This window comes from Cebus imitator, unplaced genomic scaffold, assembly GCF_001604975.1.
Source record: "Cebus imitator isolate Cc_AM_T3 unplaced genomic scaffold, Cebus_imitator-1.0 Scaffold11, whole genome shotgun sequence".
Classification (NCBI taxonomy): Eukaryota; Metazoa; Chordata; class Mammalia; order Primates; family Cebidae; genus Cebus; species Cebus imitator.
Genome location: NW_016107326.1, coordinates 9,022,492 through 9,033,041, shown reverse-complemented (window position 1 = coordinate 9,033,041; position 10,550 = coordinate 9,022,492). Strand labels below are relative to the sequence as shown.

At 40.1% G+C, this 10,550-nt stretch overlaps 1 long non-coding RNA gene across 2 annotated transcripts in view; it reads right to left on the bottom strand.

Moving 5' to 3' along the window:
• Positions 1-171: 171 nt before the first annotated feature.
• LOC119466782 overlaps positions 172-10,550 on the bottom strand; it is a 156,540-nt gene continuing 146,161 nt past the window's right edge. For both annotated transcript variants that reach the window (XR_005195252.1, XR_005195253.1), the window contains 2 exons: positions 9,026-9,154; positions 172-633 (listed from right to left, as the gene is read on the bottom strand). This is a non-coding gene — a long non-coding RNA (uncharacterized LOC119466782). The remainder of the gene's footprint in view (positions 634-9,025; positions 9,155-10,550) is intronic.

The window sequence follows — 10,550 nt, the reverse complement described above, 5'->3', positions numbered from 1 at the left end:
CACCATGCCCAGCTAATTTTTTGTACTTTTAGTAGAGACGGGGTTTACACCATGTTGACCAGGATGGTCTCGATCTCTTGACCTCGTGATCCACCCGCCTTGGCCTCCCAAAGTACTGGGATTACAGGCTTGAGCCACCGCACCCGGCCTTCTTTTTTTTCTTATCTGTGTTTTCAATAGTAAATATGTATAACTGTATAATGAAAAGCAATAAAATGTATATGTTTAAGATTGAAGGATTATATATTTTGCAGTATTTTGGGACCAGGAAGGTGAGCCCTCCCTGTGAGTTCTCAGATCCGGACGTGGAACCTGATGGTGAGGCTCTTTTCATATTCATCACAGGACTGGAAATACAAGGCACACTCATTTTGTGTGTGCATTGGTGGTGAAACTGTTGAGGATTGTGAAGATCTAGACTTTTCAATTTCCATCAGTCCCAACCCTTCCTTTTGTAGACGAAGAAGCCCTCAGTCTTTTCATCCTACTCTTGAGCATTCCTCTGGGCCAGGCCCTTTGCTGGGAGCATCACCTATAATCCAAAATCCACCACTCAGGAGCTGCCTCCTGGCTTTGGGAAGAAAGCCAGAAGGATTGGAAGCTTCTTTTGTTCCCACCTTTTTAGTTTTTGATCTGTAAAATGAGAGATGCTATTATCAACCTGTTTTAAAGATTGAGAGAAACAGCACATGCAAAATACAGCCAGACGCACAGGGTAGGCAATAAATGTTTGCTATTATTGCTATAATATGCTTGTGTCGTCCTGACAGACTCTAAGTGGGCACTTACCACTGCCATTTTATACTTACAGAACTAAGAGGAGCAGAGAACTTAAAACTTACACACATGGCTGGACACAGTGGCTCACACTTGTAATCCCAGCACTTTGGGAGGCCAAGGCGGGCAGATCACTGGAGGCCAGGAGTTTTAGAACAGCCTGGCCAACAAGGTGAAACCCCATCTCTATTAAAAATATAAAATTTATCTGGGTGTAGTGGTGTGCACCTGTGGTCTCAGCTACTCGGGAGGCTGAGGCGCAAGAATTGCTTGAATCCAGGAGGCAGAGGTTGCAGTGAGTCAAGATCACGCCACTGTACTACAGCCTGAGCAACAGAATGAGATTCTGTCTCAAAAAAAAAGGACATACACACAAATCAAATGCACACACAAATAAGCAAAAACCCTGCTCAAAGCACTGTATCTTGGAGATTGAAAGGGCAGATTTCATATTCAGGTCTGTGGACTCAATGAGCTATGCTTCCAGTGGTAAACTGCTATGATATCTCGGGTAGGGCTGAGGGAAGAGGGGTGACTTGTCCAAGGCCACAAAACTAAAGAGGGGCAGTGCTGGGATTAAGCCCAACATCTGCTTCAGCAGGTCATTTACTGACAGGGCCTCCAGATGGCTGAATAGAGGTGCCCAGTGCCTGAGGAGATAACCACAGGTGGACTTCCTTGTCTAAGAGAGAATGGTGGGATTCAGCAGGGAGCCTCAGAGGCATGGAAGAAGAGATAAGTGAAGCAGCTGGCCTGGTCAGGATCAGCTTGGAGCATTGACAAACTCCCCACTGCAAGGAAAAGGTAAGGAGAGATCCCAGTCGCCCACATTCCCATCATGGACTCCTGCAATCTTAGCCACAGGAGAGCCCCTTGGCCTTCATGGGCCCTGAGACGAGTAGAGGGAGCTGTGTGGAGTCTGCATGATGGTTTTGTCTCAGAGAGAGAGCTCGTGCAGGGTGCCAAACACCCCCAAGATGCAATCAGCTGCAGCACAGCGCCATGTTGTGATCCTAGACCCTACCAGACTGCATCCTGTCCTGGGGCCCAACAGCCCCTGCATTTCCACATCCCTGGAGACATCCCTCACCCACCCACCCAGAGACCTGCAGCATTGTGATGCCAGGACCTGGCAGGAGTGGTCAGGTCTCCAGCACTCTAGCCCATACAGTGTGCTACACCCCAGGGAATGAATGGTGCAGCTCACTAGGCAGACTTCCCCTGGGACAAAGGGAGCTGAAGCATGTGCTCCTCAGAGCCAACTGCCTGGAGCTGATGTCCCTGACAGCAACCCCTACCACTCCATTGGTGGAGCCACTAGGCTGCTGCATGTATCTTAGGGGGTCTAGGGATTGACACACATAGGTGCCATCCTAGGGCCTGAGGACAGACATCTCCAACCACCACTGCCATCACTGGCATTTGCATATGCCATTTTAGGGACCTGAGAATAACCCCATGGCACTCATTGCCACCACTGCCAGTACCTGTGCATACTACCTAGGGTCCTAGGAATCAATCCGCCTCACCTGCCATCATTGGCACTCTTGCATGCTTTCCAGGGTCCTAAGGATAGGCCTGCCCCACCTGCTGGATTGACTCACCCTGCCCACTACTGCCATCAGCACCCACATGTGTTGTCTGGGATCCTGGGGATTGATCCACACTGCCTGTTCCAGCAAACACTATATAGAACCCTGACAACAGGCTTGACTCACCCACTGACACCACCAGTAACATACAAACATACCATCTGGGGGCCTGGAAATTGAGCCACCTTGCACACCATTCCCAGAGCCCACACACACCTTCCAGGGGCCTGAAGACAGGTCTGCCTCTGCCACCACCACTGGCACCCACCTACACACCACTGCTCGTGCCTGCACATGCTGCTTGGAGGCCCAAGAGTTGGCCCTCCACCACTACAGCCACCAGAAATACTATACACACCAACCAGGGGCTCAAAGACATGCCCATCTACATGGCCCACTGCTGCCAATTCTGGCATCCAAGCAAACTACCTGGTGGCCCAAGGACTAGCCCACTTAGACCCACCACCACCAACACCCATGTACACTGCTGCTGCCACCACCACTAGGTACCCAAAGACTGGCCTGCATGGCATCCCTGTCCCTAGTAAAGTCTTGCCACAGACCCCACTAATGACCACTGCCTAAGCCACGGCGGAATTCACAAACACCACTGATGCCAATTACAGATGAAGAAATCATAAAGACCACACTACTGCAATCAAAGCCAAAATACCCTACCCAACCAACACTATAGATATACCTATAGAAAAAGAGTATTTTCCTACAAAAGCCAATCTACAAAATTGGAAGGTGTAACTATTAAATCAGATATGCAGAAATCAATGTAAGGACACATGAAAATGCAAGGAAACATGACACCTCCAAAGGAATACAATAAGCCTCTAGTAATAGTTCCCAACAAAAAAGGAAATCTATAAAATGCCTGAAAAAGAATTTAAAATAATTATCTTTAAGGAGCTCGGTGATATATAAGAGAACACAGGTGAGCAATACGTATAAGTCAGAAAAACAATTTATGATCTGAATGAGAAGTTCAACAAAGAAGCATAATTTAAAAAAAAGAAATTCTGGAACTGAAAAATTCAATAAATAAAATTTAAAATCAATTGAGAATTTAAACAATAAGCTAAATCAAGCAAAACAAGGAATTTTGAAATAACCCACTCAGACAAAAAAAAGAAAAGAAAAAAGAATGAAAAAATCTACATGATATATAAGACACCATAAAGTGACCATATAGCTGAATCTTAGGATTTACTGGAGAAGATATGGACAATGGTATAGAAAATCTATTTAATAAAATAATAGCTGAAAATTTCCCATGTCTTAGAAGTAATATAGACAGATACAGGAAGCTCAAAAATCTCCAAAAAGATTAAACCCAAATAATCTTCTCCAAAGCATATTATAACCAAACGGTCAAAAGTCAAAGATAAAGAGAGAATTCTAAAAGTAGTAAGAGTCAAGTCACATATAAGGAAGTCCAATTCAACTAACGGTGGATTTCTCAGCCAAAACCTTACAGACCAGGAGAGAATAAAATGACATATTCAAAGAGCTGAAAGAAAAAAAAAAACCTGCCAGCCAAGAATGCTTTACCAAGCAAAGCTATCCTTCAAAAATGAAGGAGAAATAAAGTCTTCCCCAGACAAGAAAATCTGAGGGAATCACCACTAGACCAGCCTATCAGAAATGCTCAAGGGAGCCCTACACCTGGAAGCAAAAGAATGATATCTACCACCATAAAAACACACAAAAGTATAAAACCATTTTTAAAGCAGATATAAAAGTGAGAAATGAGTCAAATATTACCACTACAGAAAACCACCAAACTGCAACAACAAGAGAGGAAGAAAGGAACAAAGGACATACAAAACAATGTGAAAACAATTAACAAAATGACTTGAATACATCCTCACCTATCAGTAATAACCTTAAATGTAAATAGATTCAATTCCCTACTTCAAAGATATAGACTGGCTAAAGGGCGGGGGGGACATGAATCAACTATTGAATCAACTATGTACTTGCTACAAGAAATTCACTTCACTTGTAAATATACCCACGAACTGAAAGTGAAGAGAAGAAAAAAATATATTCCACACAAATGGGAATCAAAAGTGAGCAACAGTAGTTATATCAGATAAAACAGGCAAATGATCTCTGTCTCTTTTAACCATTTTTTACTTAAAGATCATTATATGATGATAAAGGGATCAATTCAGCAAGAAGCTATAACAATTCTATATATATACATGCCCAACACCAGAGCAGTTTTACTACAAATAGTAATATTCGGGGACTTGAACACCTCACTCTCAGCATCATACAGATCATCTAGAGTGAAAATCAACAAAGAAACATTGGATTTAAATTGCACTTTAGGCCAAATGGACCCAACAGGCATTTACAGAACATTTCATCCAACAGCAGCAGAATACACCTTTTTACCATTAGCATGTGGAATATTCTCTAGGATAGACCATATGTAAGAGCACAAAACAAGTCTCAACAAATTTTTCATAATCAAAATTACATCAAATATCTTCTCAGATGATAATGGAATAAAATAAAATAAAATAATCAATAAAAAAAGGAACTTTGGAAATTATAAAGAACACTTGGAAATTAAATAACATGCTCCTGAACAACCAATGGACCAACAAAGAAATTAAGAAGAAAAATTTTTAATTTCTTGAAACAAATGAAAGTAAAAACACAACATACCAAAACCTATGGGATACAGCAAAAACAGTGCTAAGAGCGACATTTATAACAATAAATGCCTATCTCAAAAAAGTAGAAAGACTTTAAATAAGCAACATAGTGATGCACCTTAAGAAACTAGAAAAGCAAGAAAAAATAAAGCACAAAATTAGCAGAAGGAAAGAGATAGTAAAGATCAAAGCAGCTAAATGAAGTAGAGACTTATAAAACAATCCAAAGAATCAATTTTTAAAAATTGGTTTTATAAAATGGTAAACAAAATCAATAAACCACCAGTTAAACTAACCAAGGAAAAAAGAGAAATGACCCAAATATATAAAATCAGCAACAAAGAAGACATTACAACATGATACCACAGAAATACAAAGAATTATTAGAGACTATCAGAAACAACTATACACTAGCGAACTGGGAACTTACAGGAAATGGTAAAAATTTCTGGACACATACAACCTACCAAGATTGAATCAGGAAGAAATAGAAAACCTGAACAGACCAATAATGAGTAATAAGATTGAATTAGTTAAAAACAAAAAAATATCTCACAACAAATAAAAGCTGACTCACTACAAAAAAAAGTAGCTTTACTGCTGAATTCTACCAAACTTTTAAAGAACTAACACAAATTCTTCTGAAGTTATTCCAATAAATTGAAGAGGAGGAAATTCTTTCTAACTTATTACATGAGGCCAGCATTGCCCTGATATCAAAATTAGACAAGAACACAACAAAAATGGAAAACTATAGACCAATATCCCTAGTGAACACAGATGCAAAAATTCTGAACAAAATACTAACAAACTAAATTCTACAACACATTCAAAAGGTAGCACACTATGATGAAGTGAGATTTAGCCCAGGGATGCAAATCAACATATGCAATCAATAAATGTGATATATCACATTAAGAGAATGAAGGCAAAAACCATATGATATCGCAATAAATGGAAAAAGCATTTGATAAAGTTTAGCACCCCTTCATGATAAAAATTCAACAAACTAAGCATAAAAGGAACATACCTCAACATAAAAAAGGCCATACATAACAAACCCTAAGCTAACATACTAAATGGGGAAAAGCTGAAAGCTTTTCCTCTAAAAACTGGAACAAGATAAAGACGCCCACTTTTACCACTCTTATTCAATACAGTATAGAAGTCCAAACCAAAGCAATCAGGCCAGGAAAAGAAATGAAAGGCACTCAAGTTAGAAAAGAGAAAGTCATGTTGTCCCTCTTTGCAGATAATATAATCTTATATTTAGAAAACTCTGAAGACTTCACCAAAAAAACTCTTAGAATACATGAACAAATTTAGTAAAGTTTCAGGATACAAAATCAACCTTCAAAAATAATTTTTAAAATGTTTTTTTCTACACACTAATAAACTAGCTGAAAAGAGAAATCAGGAAAACAATCCCATTTACGATAGCTACCAAAAAAGGATAAAACTCCTAGGAATAAATTTAACTTAGGAGGTGAAAGCCTCTGCCATGAAAACTACAAAATACTGATAAAAGAAATTGAAGAGGAAACAAACAAATGGAACGGCATCCCATGCTCATGGATTAGAAGAATTAATATTTTAATATTGTTAAAATGATGACACAATGCAAAGCAATCTGCAGACTCAATGCAATTTCTATCAAAATGTCAATGACATTCTTCACAGAAGTTTTTGTAAAATACAAAAATTCATATGGAACCACAAAAGACCCCAAATAGCCAAAGCAACACTGAGCAAAAAGAACAAAGTTGGAGGCACTGTACTTCCTGACATCAAAATATATTATAAGCCTATGGTAACCAAACTGGAATGACATTGGTATAAAAACAGATACATAGAACAATGGAACAGAATGGAGAATTCAGAAATAAATACATGTATTTAAAGCCAAATGATTTTCAACAGAGGCACCAAGAACATACCCTGGGGAAAGGGCACCCTCTTCAATGAATGGTGTTGGGAAAACTGGATATCCATATGCAGAAGAATGAAATTAGACCCATATCTCTCATCACATACAAAAATCAATTCAAGATGAATTGAAGACTTAAATGTAAGACTCAAAACTACAAGATACTAGAAGAAAATATAGAGGAAAAATTTCAGGACATTGGTCTAACAAAGACTTTATGTCTAAGACGTCAAGAGCACAGGCAACAAAAACAAAAATAGACAAAGAGGACTACATTAAGCTAAAAGCTTCTGAACACCAAATGAAACAATCAAGAAGAGAGTAAACAGATAACTTATAGAATGGAGAAAATATTTACAACTATGCATCCAACAAGGGACTAATGTCCAGAATATACAAAGAACTCAACTGAACACCAAAACAAATAATCCCATTAAAAAGTGGGCCAGAGACATGAATAAACATTTCTCAAAAGAAAACATACCAGTGGCCAATAGGTATATAAAAAACTGTTCAACATTACTAATCATCAGGGAAATACAAATCAAAACCACAATAAAATATCACCTCATCCTAATTAGAATGGTTATAATAAAAAAACAAAAAATAACAAATGCTACCAAGGACACAAAGAAAAGAGACCTCTTACACACTGTTGGTGGGAATATAAACTAATACACACATACAGCCATTATGGAAAACAGTATAAAGTTTCCTCAGAAAACTAAAAGTATAACTACCATACAATTTCACAATCCCAGTACTGAGCATTTATCCAAAGGAAAGGAAATCAGTACATCAAAGGGATACCTGCACACTCATGTATAGTGGAGCATTATTCACAATAGCCAAGATATGGAATAAACATAAGTGTCTATCAATGGACAAATGGATAAAGAAAATGTGGCACATATACACAATGGAATTCTATTTGGCCATAAAAATAAATGAAATTGTATTATTTTCAGCATTATGGATGGAACTGGAGGTCATTAAGTTAATGAAATAAGCCAAGTACAGAAAGAAAAATACCACATGTTCTTATTCATATGTGAAAGCTAAAAAAGTTGATCTCATGGAAGTGGAGCATAGCATGATAGCTATCAGAGTCTGGGATGGGTAAAGAGGGAATAAAGAGGTGTTGGAAAATGGGTACAACATATCGTAGAGGAAGTAAGTTCTAGTGTTCAATGACACAGTAAGGTGACTAGAGTTAGCAATTATTTAGCATATATCTCAAAATAGCTATAAGAAGATCTGAAACGTTCCTAAGAAAAAAGCGTAAATATTTGAGATGATAGATATCCTAAATACCCTGATTTGATCATTATACATTGTATGCATGTATCAAAATATCACACATACCCCATAAATGGGGTTATCCCATTTATGCTTAGCATTCCATTATTGGAACTAGTACAGCCATTATGGAAAACAGTATAAAACATCATTGGAAAGCTAAGCATGAGGGAGTTATTTATATCCTATTGCTCGAGGTCATCGCCAACCTCTGTTTGCAAAAATTCAAAATATTGCAACCTCAGGCAAAAATGGGTTAATGTGTACAATTATTATATATCAACCAAAAAAGACAGTCATTTATATTCATATGTCTTTCAGTGCATTAATAAAACAATCGAGGTCATCCTCTTCACAAAAAGCTAGTCTTTCAGTATTATGGCCACAGAGAGCCAATTCTGGGTTTTCTAGGAATGGGTTTGAACTGGGCCAGATCCCCAAAGGCTGGGTTCACTTGGAAGGCTGGTGAGCACCACACCTCAGCCACGTCTCAAGGAAGCGCTCGCTTTGGTAACTACCAAGGCAGAAAACAATCAGTGCCAGGGAAACACAAGATGAGCCTGCAAGGGGGTAGACACAGTCCCCTAGCGACGACCTTGTCCTCAGGAGATATGAGCAAAGTCCAGTGGGCCAGGCAGCTTGCATGAAGTAAGGAGACCACCAAGTCAAAGGGGCTTAGATGCCAGCTGCCTTTACACCCCTAGTTGGGTGGAGGGAACCACATCTGCACTCAAGGGTCCACCAACACTCACCATGAGAAGACGTGTTGGCTACGCATCAGCCAAGTACTCCTGCCCTATCCTTTCTGCTTCATCAGCCACGGCCAGCCAAATATATGACCAGGGTAGTTAGAACTTCAGATTGACTCTGCTGCTAGCAATCTGTAGGAAAAGAAGAAATCGAATATCCCAGAGGTCTCTTATCTGAGACACTGTGAAGCAGAGAGTTGTTCTCCATCCCCCAGGTTAATTCTCAGGACATAACACTACTCTCCCCCACTCCCATATCCCCACTCCCCACCCAGCCACCATCCCCGTTCTTTTTTCCTGGCTTATCTCTGAAAGCCCTCGGCACAGTGGAGTCATGTGCACACCATGTGAGCCAACATGGGAGTTCCCGTCAGTGCCCAAGCCCACACATGAAGCCTTATCTCTCACCACTACATATAAGTCTGCAAATAAATTTCAAATGTCAACGAACAACTAGGAGATGAATGGGCGAATGCAGTCACATGTTCCTTAAGTTTTCTACCATAAGACAGTGCTATATCAGATGCAGGGTGAGAAACGTTCATTTATCAGACTTTGACTAAGCACCTGATGTGTACAAGATACTGGGAGCATTCATCCTTTTTCTGCCCCAGAAAGCAAACCAGAAGGACATCTAAGTCCCTGCTTAGCTGCCCATTGAACTTGGTGTTTGGTGAAGCTAAGCCTCACTTATGAGAACAAGAAGACATCCACAAAGCTGTGATTTTACCCCACTGCATTAAAGATTTTCACTTATTAAAATAAGCACTGTGCTTTACAAAGCAAGCTTCAGGACTCAGGCATGCATAATGCAATGCATCCTGCAGCTTTATATACTCAGCATCCTTGCATCTTTTTCTGATGACCAGCCACTGTGTTACCATTCTTTCCTGTGCCTCCTGGTAACAAAGGAATGCCCTTTCAGGGCACACGATTGCTGTTTGCTGTGGTACTGCAGTGAACAGCCCCAGAGTGCTGGAAAGTCCCTCTATCTTCACTCACTGTCAGCCTCAGCACTCCCTCCTTCCTGTCCTTACGCATTTGTGACACCCATCAACAGAAATACATAATCCCTGCCATCTTCCTGTTACCCAAGTTTAATAGCCATTCATTCATTCATTCACCAAAGGCTCTCTGAGCACCTTCTCTGTGCCAGGCTCTCAGAGATCATAAGAAATAAGAAATGAATAAAGCCTGTCCCTACTTCCCTTGCAGCCACAGTTGCAAACTGGGACAAACCTACTTCACCTGTCAGAACCTTAGTCTCTTTCTCCACCCAGGTTGGAGATCAAAGCTGGAATAGTCCTTAGAGATGATCTAGAGCAAAGGTCCCCAAACAATGACCAGATGGTCAAATCCAGCCTGTCAATGAAAGTACACAAAATCTACATTGTCAAAGAAAAGACCCATCCACCTGACTCCCAGGTGGCCACTTCCACACAACTTTCAGGCTTCCTCTTTGGGCCTAGAGATACCCCCTCTTCCATGTGCTATCTCAGTCAGAGAACAAGGAGATAGGAAGAAGGAC